Here is a 13,294-nt window from a genome sequence, read left to right as displayed (position 1 = left end):
CCACCACGTGCACTCTGCCACCACGCGCACTCTGCCACCACGCGCACTCTGCCACCATGCGCACTCTGCCACCGTGTGCACTCTGCCACCACGCGCACTCTGCCACCACGTGCACTCTGCCACCACGCGCACTCTGCCACCACGTGTACTCTGCCACCATGCGCACTCTGCCACCATGCAGTCTCTGCCATCACGCGCACTCTGCCACCACGTGCACTCTGCCACCACGCGCACTCTGTCACCATGCAGTCTCTGCCATCACGCGCACTCTGCCACCATGCACACTCTGCCACCACGCGCACTCTGCCACCACGCGATCTCTGCCACCATGCGCACTCTGCCACCACGTGCACTCTGCCACCACGCCCTCTCTGCCACCACGCCCTCTCTGCCACCACGCGCACTCTGCCACCACGCGCACTCTGCCACCACGTGCACTCTGCCACCACGCCCTCTCTGCCACCACGCGCACTCTGCCACCACGCGCACTCTGCCACCACGCGCACTCTGCCACCATGCGCACTCTGCCACCACACGCACTCTGCCACCACGTGCACTCTGCCACCACGCCCTCTCTGCCACCACGCGCACTCTGCCACCACGTGCACTCTGCCACCACTCGCACTCTGCCACCATGCACACTCTGCCACCACGCACCTATTTACTCCTTTCAACACAAATAATTCCACCCAGGCTCTGGCGAAATCATTTTCTCCACGTCCCTTGCTGTCCTGAAAAAGATCCAACGTTCATGAGTCTCCTGTCAGGAAACTGTGCTCCATCAACAACAATCGCCTGCCAATCAGCCGCTAAACAATACCATTCATCAAGCTACCAGCGCCAATTAAAAATATCGTGAGTGCCTCCAGTGCACTGTCTCGCGGCGACACTCCTTCCTGGATCCTCTCACACAAAATCATATCTTCCTTGTTTTATGGATTCTGTGGCTGCATTTCAGCCAAGATTCATAATATACTCACACTGATGAATCTTCCTAGTAGATTCCGGCGTCGTCTTGCCGATATTTGAGTCATCAGTCATAGAGTAGCCTTCAAGTCCCGGGGCGCAAAAGAGCCTGGCAGCGATACACGGGACGAGGCTCGTCTCCACCTTTGGTATGTGTCAGGCTCTTGCCTCTGGATGGCGAGCCTGCAATAACTTGAAGGTACTATGTAATCTTCGGTCCTGTGATTCTCCTGCTGGTTTCATCCCTAGTTTGGCTTGGTAGCGCGAACCTTTTGGCCGTCTTCATGAATACCCCACAACGATTGTGGGTCCCTACGACGGTTGTGGGTCCACACGATGGTTGTGGGTCCCATGACGGCTGTGGGCCCTGATGGCGGTTTGGGTCCCCCACGACGGTTGTAGGTCCTCACGACGGTTGTAGGTCCTCATGACGGTTGTGGGTCCACACGACGGTTGTGGGTCCTCACGACGGTTGTGGGTCCTCATGACGGTTGTGGGTCCTCACGACGGTTGTGGGTCCTCACGACGGTTTGGGTCCACACGACGGTTGTGGGTCCTCATGACGGTTGTGGGCCCCCCACGACGGTTGTGAGTCCTCACGACGGTTGTGGGTCCTCACGACGGTTGTGGGTCCTCACGATGGTTATGGGCCCCCCACGTCGGTTGTGGGCCCCCACGACGGTTGTGGGCCCCCACGACGGTTATGGGTCCTCACGACGGTTGTGGGTCCTCACGACGGTTGTGGGTCCTCACGATGGTTATGGGCCCCCCACGTCGGTTGTGGGCCCCCACGATAGTTATGGGCCCCCCACGACGGTTGTGGGCCCCCACGACGGTTGTGGGCCGCCCACGACGGTTGTGGGCCCCCACGACGGTTGTGGGTCCTCACGACGGTTGTGGGTCCTCACGACGGTTGTGGGTTCTCACGACGGTTGTGGGCCTCCACAACGGTTGTGGGTTCTCACGACGGTTGTGCGCCCCGCGCGACGGTTGTGGGCCCTCCACGTCGGTTGTGGGCCCCCACGACGGTTGTGGGTCCTCACGACGGTTGTGGGCCCTCCACGTCGGTTGTGGGCCCCCACGACGGTTGTGGGTCCTCACGACGGTTGTGGGTTCTCACGACGGTTGTGGGCCCACCACGACGGTTGTGGGCCCCACACGATGGTTGTGGGCCCCCCACGACGGTTGTGGGTTCACACGACGGTTGTGGGCCCCCCACGACGGTTGTGGGTTCACACGACGGTTGTGGGCTCCTCACGACGGTTGTTGGCCTCACGACGGTAGTGGGTCCTCACGACAGTTGTGGTCCCCCCACGACCGTTGTGGGCCCCCCACGACGGTTGTCGGCCCCCCACGATGGTTGTTGGCTCCCCACGACGGTTGTGGGTCCTCACGACGGTTGTGGTCCCCCCACGACGGTTGTGGGCTCCCCACACCGGTTAAGGGCCCCCACGACGGTTGTGGGCCCCCCACGACGGTTGTCTTCCTCACGACGGTTGTGGGTCCTCACGACGGTTGTGGGTCCTCACGACGGTTTGGGTCCACACGACGGTTGTGGGTCCTCACGACGGTTTGGGTCCTCACGACGGTTGTGGGTCCTCACGACGGTTGTGGGTCCTCACGATGGTTATGGGCCCCCCACGTCGGTTGTGGGCCCCCACGAGGGTTGTGGGCCCCCACGACGGTTGTGGGTCCTCACGACGGTTGTGGGTCCTCACGACGGTTGTGGGTCCTCACGATGGTTATGGGCCCCCCACGTCGGTTGTGGGCCCCCACGATAGTTATGGGCCCCCCACGAAGGTTGTGGGCCCCCACGACGGTTGTGGGCCGCCCACGACGGTTGTGGGCCCCCACGACGGTTGTGGGTCCTCACGACGGTTGTGGGTCCTCACGACGGATGTGGGTTCTCACGACGGTTGTGGGCCTCCACAACGGTTGTGGGTTCTCACGACGGTTGTGCGCCCCGCGCGACGGTTGTGGGCCCTCCATGTCGGTTGTGGGCCCCCACGACGGTTGTGGGTCCTCACGACGGTTGTGGGCCCTCCACGTCGGTTGTGGGCCCCCACGACGGTTGTGGGTCCTCACGACGGTTGTGGGTTCTCACGACGGTTGTGGGCCCACCACGACGGTTGTGGGCCCCACACGATGGTTGTGGGCCCCCCACGACGGGTGTGGGTTCACACGACGGTTGTGGGCCCCCCACGACGGTTGTGGGTTCACACGACGGTTGTGGGCTCCTCACGACGGTTGTTGGCCTCACGACGGTAGTGGGTCCTCACGACAGTTGTGGTCCCCCCACGACCGTTGTGGGCCCCCCACGATGGTTGTTGGCTCCCCACGACGGTTGTGGGTCCTCACGACGGTTGTGGTCCCCCCACGACGGTTGTGGGCTCCCCACACCGGTTAAGGGCCCCCACGACGGTTGAAGGCCCCCCACGACGGTTGTGGGGCCCCCACGACGGTTGTAGGTCCTTACGACGGTTGTGGGTCCTCACGACGGTTGTGGGTCCTCACGACGGTTGTAGGTCCTCATGACGGTTGTGGGTCCACACGACGGTTGTGGGTCCTCACGACGGTTGTGGGTCCTTACGACGGTTGTGGGTCCTCACGACGGTTGTGGGTCCTCACGACGGTTGTGGGCCCCCCACGACAGTTGTGAGTCCTCACGACGATTTTGGGTCCTCACGACGGTTGTAGGTCCTCACGACGGTTGTGGGTCCTCACGACGGTTGTGGGCCCCCCACGACGGTTGTGGGCCCCCACGACGGTTGTGAGTCCTCACGACGGTTATGGGCCCCCAACGTCGGTTGTGGGCCCCCACGACGGTTGTGGGCCCCCACGACGGTTGTGGGCCCCCCACGACGGTTGTGGGTCCTCACGACGGTTGTGGGCCCCCCACGTCGGTTGTGGGCCCCCAAGATGGTTATGGGCCCCCACGACGGTTCTGGGTCCCCCACGACGGTTGTGGGCCGCCCACGACGGTTGTGGGCCCCCACGACGGTTGTGGGTCCTCACGACGGTTGTGGGTCCTCACGACGGTTGTGGTCCCCCCACGACGGTTGTGGGCTCCCCACACCGGTTAAGGGCCCCCACGACGGTTGAGGGCCCCCCACGACGGTTGTGGGCCCCCCACGAGGGTTGTGGGCCCCCCACGACGGTTGTAGGTCCTCACGACGGTTGTAGGTCCTCATGACGGTTGTGGGTCCACACGACGGTTGTGGGTCCTCACGACGGTTGTGGGTTCTCACGACGGTTGTGGGCCTCCACAACGGTTGTGGGTTCTCACGACGGTTGTGGGCCCCACACGACGGTTGTGGGCCCCACACGACGGTTGTGAGTCCTCACGACGGTTGTGGGTCCTCACGACGGTTGTAGGTCCTCATGACGGTTGTGGGTCCACACGACGGTTGTGGGTCCTCACGACGGTTGTGGGTCCTTACGACGGTTGTGGGTCCTCACGACGGTTGTGGGTCCTCACGACGGTTTGGGTCCACACGACGGTTGTGGGTCCTCACGACGGTTGTGGGCCCCCCACGACGGTTGTGAGTCCTCACGACGGTTGTGGGTCCTCACGACGGTTGTAGGTCCTCACGACGGTTGTGGGTCCTCACTACGGTTGTGGGCCCCCCACGACGGTTGTGGGCCCCCACGACGGTTGTGAGTCCTCACGACGGTTATGGGCCCCCAACGTCGGTTGTGGGCCCCCACGACGGTTGTGGGCCCCCCACGACGGTTGTGGGTCCTCACGACGGTTGTGGGCCCCCCACGTCGGTTGTGGGCCCCCAAGATGGTTATGGGCCCCCCACGACGGTTGTGGGCCCCCCACGACGGTTGTGGGCCGCCCACGACGGTTGTGGGCCCCCACGACGGTTGTGGGTCCTCACGACGGTTGTGGGTCCTCACGACGGTTGTGGTCCCCCCACGACGGTTGTGGGCTCCCCACACCGGTTAAGGGCCCCCACGACGGTTGAGGGCCCCCCACGACGGTTGTGGGCCCCCCACGAGGGTTGTGGGCCCCCCACGACGGTTGTAGGTCCTCACGACGGTTGTAGGTCCTCATGACGGTTGTGGGTCCACACGACGGTTGTGGGTCCTCACGACGGTTGTAGGTCCTCACGACGGTTGTGGGCCTCCACAACGGTTGTGGGTTCTCACGACGGTTGTGGGCCCACCACGACGGTTGTGGGCCCCACACGACGGTTGTGAGTCCTCACGACGGTTGTGGGTCCTCACGACGGTTGTAGGTCCTCACGACGGTTGTGGGCCCCCCACGACGGTTGTGAGTCCTCACGACGATTGTGGGTCCTCACGACGGTTGTAGGTCCTCACGACGGTTGTGGGTCCTCACGACGGTTGTGGGCCCCCCACGACGGTTGTGGGCCCCCACGACGGTTGTGAGTCCTCACGACGGTTATGGGCCCCCAACGTCGGTTGTGGGCCCCCACGACGGTTGAGGGCCCCCCACGACGGTTGTGGGTCCTCACGACGGTTGTGGGCCCCCCACGTCGGTTGTGGGCCCCAAGATGGTTATGGGCCCCCAACGACGGTTCTGGGTCCCCCACGACGGTTGTGGGCCGCCCACGACGGTTGTGGGCCCCCACGACGGTTGTGGGTCCTCACGACGGTTGTGGGTCCTCACGACGGTTGTGGGTCCTCACGACGGTTGTGGGTCCTCACGATGGTTATGGGCCCCCACGTCGGTTGTGGGCCCCCACGAGGGTTGTGGGCCCCCACGACGGTTGTGGGTCCTCACGACGGTTGTGGGTCCTCACGACGGTTGTGGGTCCTCACGATGGTTATGGGCCCCCCACGTCGGTTGTGGGCCCCCACGATAGTTATGGGCCCCCCACGAAGGTTGTGGGCCCCCACGACGGTTGTGGGCCGCCCACGACGGTTGTGGGCCCCCACGATGGTTGTGGGTCCTCACGACGGTTGTGGGTCCTCACGACGGATGTGGGTTCTCACGACGGTTGTGGGCCTCCACAACGGTTGTGGGTTCTCACGACGGTTGTGCGCCCCGCGCGACGGTTGTGGGCCCTCCATGTCGGTTGTGGGCCCCCACGACGGTTGTGGGTCCTCACGACGGTTGTGGGCCCTCCACGTCGGTTGTGGGCCCCCACGACGGTTGTGGGTCCTCACGACGGTTGTGGGTTCTCACGACGGTTGTGGGCCCACCACGACGGTTGTGGGCCCCACACGATGGTTGTGGGCCCCCCACGACGGTTGTGGGTTCACACGACGGTTGTGGGCCCCCCACGACGGTTGTGGGTTCACACGACGGTTGTGGGCTCCTCACGACGGTTGTTGGCCTCACGACGGTAGTGGGTCCTCACGACAGTTGTGGTCCCCCCACGACCGTTGTGGGCCCCCCACGATGGTTGTTGGCTCCCCACGACGGTTGTGGGTCCTCACGACGGTTGTGGTCCCCCCACGACGGTTGTGGGCTCCCCACACCGGTTAAGGGCCCCCACGACGGTTGAAGGCCCCCCACGACGGTTGTGGGGCCCCCACGACGGTTGTAGGTCCTTACGACGGTTGTGGGTCCTCACGACGGTTGTGGGTCCTCACGACGGTTGTAGGTCCTCATGACGGTTGTGGGTCCACACGACGGTTGTGGGTCCTCACGACGGTTGTGGGTCCTTACGACGGTTGTGGGTCCTCACGACGGTTGTGGGTCCTCACGACGGTTGTGGGCCCCCCACGACGGTTGTGAGTCCTCACGACGATTTTGGGTCCTCACGACGGTTGTAGGTCCTCACGACGGTTGTGGGTCCTCACGACGGTTGTGGGCCCCCCACGACGGTTGTGGGCCCCCACGACGGTTGTGAGTCCTCACGACGGTTATGGGCCCCCAACGTCGGTTGTGGGCCCCCACGACGGTTGTGGGCCCCCACGACGGTTGTGGGCCCCCCACGACGGTTGTGGGTCCTCACGACGGTTGTGGGCCCCCCACGTCGGTTGTGGGCCCCCAAGATGGTTATGGGCCCCCCACGACGGTTCTGGGTCCCCCACGACGGTTGTGGGCCGCCCACGACGGTTGTGGGCCCCCACGACGGTTGTGGGTCCTCACGACGGTTGTGGGTCCTCACGACGGTTGTGGTCCCCCCACGACGGTTGTGGGCTCCCCACACCGGTTAAGGGCCCCCACGACGATTGAGGGCCCCCCACGACGGTTGTGGGCCCCCCACGAGAGTTGTTGGCCCCCCACGACGGTTGTAGGTCCTCACGACGGTTGTAGGTCCTCATGACGGTTGTGGGTCCACACGACGGTTGTGGGTCCTCACGACGGTTGTGGGTTCTCACGACGGTTGTGGGCCTCCACAACGGTTGTGGGTTCTCACGACGGTTGTGGGCCCCACACGACGGTTGTGGGCCCCACACGACGGTTGTGAGTCCTCACGACGGTTGTGGGTCCTCACGACGGTTGTAGGTCCTCATGACGGTTGTGGGTCCACACGACGGTTGTGGGTCCTCACGACGGTTGTGGGTCCTTACGACGGTTGTGGGTCCTCACGACGGTTGTGGGTCCTCACGACGGTTTGGGTCCACACGACGGTTGTGGGTCCTCACGACGGTTGTGGGCCCCCCACGACGGTTGTGAGTCCTCACGACGGTTGTGGGTCCTCACGACGGTTGTAGGTCCTCACGACGGTTGTGGGTCCTCACTACGGTTGTGGGCCCCCCACGACGGTTGTGGGCCCCCACGACGGTTGTGAGTCCTCACGACGGTTATGGGCCCCCAACGTCGGTTGTGGGCCCCCACGACGGTTGTGGGCCCCCCACGACGGTTGTGGGTCCTCACGACGGTTGTGGGCCCCCCACGTCGGTTGTGGGCCCCCAAGATGGTTATGGGCCCCCCACGACGGTTGTGGGCCCCCCACGACGGTTGTGGGCCGCCCACGACGGTTGTGGGCCCCCACGACGGTTGTGGGTCCTCACGACGGTTGTGGGTCCTCACGACGGTTGTGGTCCCCCCACGACGGTTGTGGGCTCCCCACACCGGTTAAGGGCCCCCACGACGGTTGAGGGCCCCCCACGACGGTTGTGGGCCCCCCACGAGGGTTGTGGGCCCCCCACGACGGTTGTAGGTCCTCACGACGGTTGTAGGTCCTCATGACGGTTGTGGGTCCACACGACGGTTGTGGGTCCTCACGACGGTTGTAGGTCCTCACGACGGTTGTGGGCCTCCACAACGGTTGTGGGTTCTCACGACGGTTGTGGGCCCACCACGACGGTTGTGGGCCCCACACGACGGTTGTGAGTCCTCACGACGGTTGTGGGTCCTCACGACGGTTGTAGGTCCTCACGACGGTTGTGGGCCCCCCACGACGGTTGTGAGTCCTCACGACGATTGTGGGTCCTCACGACGGTTGTAGGTCCTCACGACGGTTGTGGGTCCTCACGACGGTTGTGGGCCCCCCACGACGGTTGTGGGCCCCCACGACGGTTGTGAGTCCTCACGACGGTTATGGGCCCCCAACGTCGGTTGTGGGCCCCCACGACGGTTGAGGGCCCCCCACGACGGTTGTGGGTCCTCACGACGGTTGTGGGCCCCCCACGTCGGTTGTGGGCCCCCAAGATGGTTATGGGCCCCCAACGACGGTTCTGGGTCCCCCACGACGGTTGTGGGCCGCCCACGACGGTTGTGGGCCCCCACGACGGTTGTGGGTCCTCACGACGGTTGTGGGTCCTCACGACGGTTGTGGTCCCCCCACGACGGTTGTGGGCTCCCAACACCGGTTAAGGGCCCCCACGACGGTTGAGGGCCCCCCACGACGGTTGTGGGCCCCCCACGAGGGTTGTGGGCCCCCCACGACGGTTGTAGGTCCTCACGACGGTTGTAGGTCCTCATGATGGTTGTGGGTCCACACGACGGTTGTGGGTCCTCACGACGGTTGTGGGTTCTCACGACGGTTGTGGGCCTCCACAACGGTTGTGGGTTCTTACGACGGTTGTGGGCCCCCCACGACGGTTGTGGGCCCCACACGACGGTTGTGAGTCCTCACGACGGTTGTGGGTCCTCACGACGGTTGTAGGTCCTCATGACGGTTGTGGGTCCACACGACGGTTGTGGGTCCTCACGACGGTTGTGGGTCCTTACGACGGTTGTGGGTCCTCACGACGGTTGTGGCTCCTCACGACGGTTTGGGTCCACACGACGGTTGTGGGTCCTCACGACGGTTGCTGGCCTCCCTCGATGGTTGTGAGTCCTCACGACGGTTGTGGGTCCTCACGACGGTTGTAGGTCCTCACGACGGTTGTGGGTCCTCACGACGGTTGTGGGCCTCCCACGACGGTTATGGGCCCCCAACGTCGGTTGTGGGCCCCCACGACGGTTGTGGGCCCCCCACGACGGTTGTGGGTCCTCACGACGGTTGTGGGCCCCCCACGTCGGTTGTGGGCCCCCAAGATGGTTATGGGCCCCCCACGACGGTTGTGGGCCCCCCACGACGGTTGTGGGCCGCCCACGACGGTTGTGGGCCCCCACGACGGTTGTGGGTCCTCACGACGGTTGTGGGTCCTCACGACGGTTGTGGTCCCCCCACGACGGTTGTGGGCTCCCCACACCGGTTAAGGGCCCCTACGACGGTTGAGGGCCCCCCACGACGGTTGTGGGCCCCCCACGAGGGTTGTGGGCCCCCCACGACGGTTGTAGGTCCTCACGACGGTTGTAGGTCCTCATGACGGTTGTGGGTCGACACGACGGTTGTGGGTCCTCACGACGGTTGTAGGTCCTCACGACGGTTGTGGGTTCTCACGACGGTTGTGGGCCCCCCCACGAGGGTTGTGGGCCCCCCACGACGGTTGCAGGTCCTCACGACGGTTGTAGGTCCTCATGACGGTTGTGGGTCCACACGACGGTTGTGGGTCCTCACGACGGTTGTGGGTTCTCACGACGGTTGTGGGCCTCCACAACGGTTGTGGGTTCTCACGACGGTTGTGCGCCCCGCGCGACGGTTGTGCGCCCTCCACGTCGGTTGTGGGCCCCCACGACGGTTGTGGGTTCACACGACGGTTGTGGGCTCCTCACGACGGTTGTTGGCCTCACGACGGTAGTGGGTCCTCACGACAGTTGTGGTCCCCCCACGACGGTTGTGGGCCCCCCACGACGGTTGTGGGCCCTCCACGATGGTTGTTGGCTCCCCACGACGGTTGTGGGTTCTCACGACGGTTGTGGGCCCCCCACGACGGTTGTGGGCCCCACACGATGGTTGTGGGCCCCCCACGACGGTTGTGTGTTCACACGACGGTTGTGGGCCCCCCACGACGGTTGTGGGTTCACACGACGGTTGTGGGCTCCTCACGACGGTTGTTGGCCTCACGACGGTAGTGGGTCCTCACGACAGTTGTGGTCCCCCACGACGGTTGTGGGGCCCCCACGACGGTTGTGGGCCCTCCACGATGGTTGTTGGCTCCCCACGACGGTTTTGGGTCCTCACGACGGTTGTGGTCCCCCCACGACGGTTGTGGGCTCCCCACACCGGTTAAGGGCCCCCACGACGGTTGTGGGCCCCCCACGACGGTTGTGGGCCCCCACGACGGTTGTGGGCCCCCCACGACGGTTGTGGGCCCTCCACGACGGTTGTGGGCCCCCCACGACGGTTGTGGGCCCCCCACGACGGTTGTGGGACACCCACAACGGTTGTGGGACACCCACGACGGTTGTGGGACACCCACGACGGTTGTGGACCTCCCACGACGGTTGTGGGCCCCCCACGATGGTTGTGGGCTCCCCACGACGGTTGTGGGCTCCCCACGACGGTTGTGGGTCCTCACGACGGTTGTGGGCCCCCCACGACGGTTGTGGGCCCCCACGACGGTTGTGGGCTCCCTACGACGGTTGTGGGTCCACACGACGGTTGTGGGTCCTCACGACGGTTGTGGGTCCTCACGACGGTTGTGGGCCCCCCACGACGGTTGTGAGTCCTCACGACGGTTGTAGGTCCTCACGACGGTTGTGGGTCCTCACGACGGTTGTGGGCCCCCCACGACGGTTGTGGGCCCCCACGACGGTTGTGAGTCCTCACGATGGTTATGGGCCCCCCACATCGGTTGTGGGCCCCCACGACGGTTGTGGGCCCCCACGACGGTTGTGGGTCCTCACGACGGTTGTGGGCCCCTCACGTCGGTTGTGGGCCCCCACGATGGTTATGGGCCCCCCACGACGGTTGTGGGCCCCCTACGATGGTTGTGGGCCCCCCACGACGGTTGTGGGCCGCCCACGACGGTTGTGGGCCCCCACGACGGTTGTGGGTCCTCACGACGGTTGTGGGTCCTCACGACGGTTGTGGGTTCTCACGACGGTTGTGGGCCTCCACAACGGTTGTGGGTTCTCACGACGGTTGTGCGCCCCGCGCGACGGTTGTGGGCCCTCCACGTCGGTTGTGGGCCCCCACGACGGTTGTGGGTCCTCACGACGGTTGTGGGTTCTCACGACGGTTGTGGGCCCACCACGAAGGTTGTGGGCCCCACACGATGGTTGTGGGCCCCCCACGACGGTTGTGGGTTCTCACGACGGTTGTGGGCCCACCACGAAGGTTGTGGGCCCCACACGATGGTTGTGGGCCCCACACGATGGTTGTGGGCCTCCCACGACGGTTGTGGGTTCACACGACGGTTGTGGGCTCCTCACGACGGTTGTTTGCCTCACGACGGTAGTGGGTCCTCACGACAGTTGTGGTCCCCCCCACGACCATTGTGGGCCCCCCACGACGGTTGTGGGCCCCCCACGATGGTTGTTGGCTCCCCACGACGGTTGTGGGTCCTCACGACGGTTGTGGTCCCCCCACGACGGTTGTGGGCTCCCCACACCGGTTAAGGGCCCCCACGACGGTTGTGGGCCCCCCACGACGGTTGTGGGCCCCCCACGACGGATGTGGGCCCCCCATGACGGTTGTAGGTCCTCACGACGGTTGTGGGTCCTCACGACGGTTGTAGGTCTTCATGACGGTTGTGGGTCCACACGACGGTTGTGGGTCCTCACGACGGTTGTGGGTCCTCACGACGGTTGTGGGTCCTCACGACGGCTGTGGGTCCTCACGACGGTTGTGGGTCCTCACTACGGTTGTGGGTCCTCACGACGGTTTGGGTCCACACGACGGTTGTGGGTCCTCACGACGGTTGTGGGCCCCCCACGACGGTTGTGAGTCCTCACGACGGTTGTGGGTCCTCACGACGGTTGTGGGTCCTCACGACGGTTGTGGGTCCTCACGACGGTTGTGGGTCCTCACGACGGTTGTGGGCCCCCACGACGGTTGTGGGTCCTCACGACGGTTGTGGGTCCTCACGACGGTTGTGGGCCCCCCACGACGGTTGTGGGTCCTCACGACGGTTGTGGGTCCTCACGACGGTTGTGGGCCCCCCACGACGGTTGTGGGTCCTCACGACGGTTGTGGGTCCTCACGACGGTTGTGGGCCCCCTACGACGGTTGTGGGCCCCCACGACGGTTGTGAGTCCTCACGACGGTTATGGGCCCCCAACGACGGTTGTGGGCCCCCACGAAGGTTGTGGGTCCTCACGACGGTTGTGGGCCCCCCACGTCGGTTGTGGGCCCCCAAGATGGTTATGGGCCCCCACCGACGGTTGTGGGCCCCCCACGACGGTTGTGGGCCGCCCACGACGGTTGTGGGCCCCCACGACAGTTGTGGGTCCTCACGACGGTTGTGGGTCCTCACGACGGTTGTGGTCCCCCCACGACGGTTGTGGGCTCCCCACACCGGTTAAAGGCCCCCACGACGATTGTGGGCCCCCCACGACGGTTGTGGGCCCCCCACGAGGGTTGTGGGCCCCCCACGACGGTTGTAGGTCCTCACGACGGTTGTAGGTCCTCATGACGGTTGTGGGTCCACACGACGGTTGTGGGTCCTCACGACGGTTCCCAGCAAACAATTTTAGGTTGCCACAACATATCTGGAAAGTATTTGAAAGTATTGGAAACGTTTGTTTTATCGTATCAGATACGATATTGTGTGTGGACTTAAATAGGTTTCCAAAACTTATAACCAAAACCTATGTATCTAACACTAATTTGAGATGTTGTGGCAACTTTACACTCCTAACATGAGTCATTCATAATCCATTTATATACCAATATGAATCTCTTATGAAAGGTTTGAGCCAATAATCTGAACCCTTTTCACATCTTTGTGTTTAAAGTTAAATTTCTTGAAATTAAATTATATTTTATATTATATTATTTTTATTATATTTTATATTATATTATTATTTTCAATTTATATATTAAAACCAATTTAAGGGTAAAAAAAATCTAATAATTTATATTTCTTTTATTATTTACTAACAATTATAATTATTTACTAACGGAGA

This window comes from Procambarus clarkii, chromosome 44 (assembly GCF_040958095.1).
Source record: "Procambarus clarkii isolate CNS0578487 chromosome 44, FALCON_Pclarkii_2.0, whole genome shotgun sequence".
NCBI lineage: Eukaryota > Metazoa > Arthropoda > Malacostraca > Decapoda > Cambaridae > Procambarus > Procambarus clarkii.
The sequence above is the reverse complement of the archived record's forward strand: the minus strand, read 5'-3'. Positions refer to the sequence as shown.